We start from the raw sequence: 1,417 nt of genomic DNA, 5'->3' as shown, positions 1-1,417 counted from the left end.
CAGGTTGTAGTATTGAAATACCATTTACCATTAAAATACTTAGGCTGCTTGGAAACATATCTGATGGCACATTTGGAACAGTAAATGTCCAAGCAAATCCTAGAACACCTTGTTATACCTGTCGGTGATGAAGCTGTCAAAGAGTACAGGGTAGCATTAAAAATAACTAGGGGGTGACAGGGTAGGCGTAAAGGTGAGCAACAGGGAAAAAAAAGGGGAAAATGTAACTGAACAACAATAAAAAAGAATGAAAAAATTACTAGGGTTATGTCAAAAGGAATCAATTTGAAGATGCTCTCATTGGCCAAAAATGGAATAATTGTGCTTCAGTCAGATCATAATTGAGGTTTAGAGAGTGAGCAGTTGAAAGACAATTGGTGTCAGTTCTGCCAAGTTCTACACGAAGTTCAGATTCAGCTGTCTCAGTTCTTCTCCATGGCAGACCATGAGGAGGTACAGGTTTCTCTGCAGCCCTAGCTGCCTTCTTTCTCTCCCTTGTCTTCACACACCTTTTCAACATCTTTGCCCAGCGTCCCAGTGAGTTTGGACTGGCCAGTTCCGAGCAGGAGCAGCAGCCGAATGGTGGACCTACTGGAGAAGTGGACTTGCAGATCAGAGACACAGCACTCTCTCATTAGCCAAACTTCTTGAAGCCACATCGGCAGTATCAGCGCAAGTGGAAGGGTGAGACTTCAAACGTACAGAAAACGCACATTTCCTTAAAAGATGGCAGGACCTCTTGAAAGAAGGCTATAATTCTTTGAAGCCTGACAACTGATTTGGTTGGGGAATAACTCCTACTTCCTCATATATGATATTTGCACATGTACCACAGTAATCTCCAGTAGTTCTGTATACTCAAAATGAAATTTTTCTTGGTTTTCTTTACTTTTGTGAAAGTAGATTACTGATGTTAATTTTTTTATGCTGGCTGGTATTTGTTTACCTTAAATACATTCTGTCTAAACTTTTAGAGAATCTTTTATGAAAGTTCATTTCATCAGTGGATAATAATACCACAGTGTTACCAGTAGTAAACTAGGTAGAACATTACTCTATTCAGTTTGCAGGAAGATGCCAAGAATGGCTGGGCTGAGTTTGAAGTTGAGCCCAAGGAAGATAACTTTAAGGTTAATAATGTTAGATCCAGCTCCATTAGGCTAAGCTCTCTAGAACAACTCACTGTATCTTACTTCCATATCCCCAGCACCTGGAACAGAGCCACATAATCACTCTAAGTTTGTTGGATAAAAGAGTTGACAGCATAATTAAAATCTGTTTTCTTCTTCCTGATTTTAGCATGAAGGATGTAATTATTTCTCTAAAAAATATTTGAGTCAAATATTTAGTGACTTAAACTTTAACTGATGACAGCCTTTTAAAATATATGATAAATACTTTTTGCCCTTCTATGATG

The 1,417-nt window shown here is 38.6% G+C and overlaps 1 pseudogene; it reads left to right on the top strand.

Annotated features, from left to right (window-relative positions):
- The first annotated feature begins 223 nt into the window (after nucleotides 1-223).
- LOC114493848 lies at nucleotides 224-826 on the top strand (annotated as a pseudogene).
- The last annotated feature ends 591 nt before the right edge of the window (nucleotides 827-1,417 follow it).

Source organism: Phyllostomus discolor, chromosome 4 (genome assembly GCF_004126475.2).
Source record: "Phyllostomus discolor isolate MPI-MPIP mPhyDis1 chromosome 4, mPhyDis1.pri.v3, whole genome shotgun sequence".
Classification (NCBI taxonomy): domain Eukaryota; kingdom Metazoa; phylum Chordata; class Mammalia; order Chiroptera; family Phyllostomidae; genus Phyllostomus; species Phyllostomus discolor.
The sequence above is the reverse complement of the archived record's forward strand: the minus strand, read 5'-3'. Positions and strand labels throughout refer to the sequence as shown.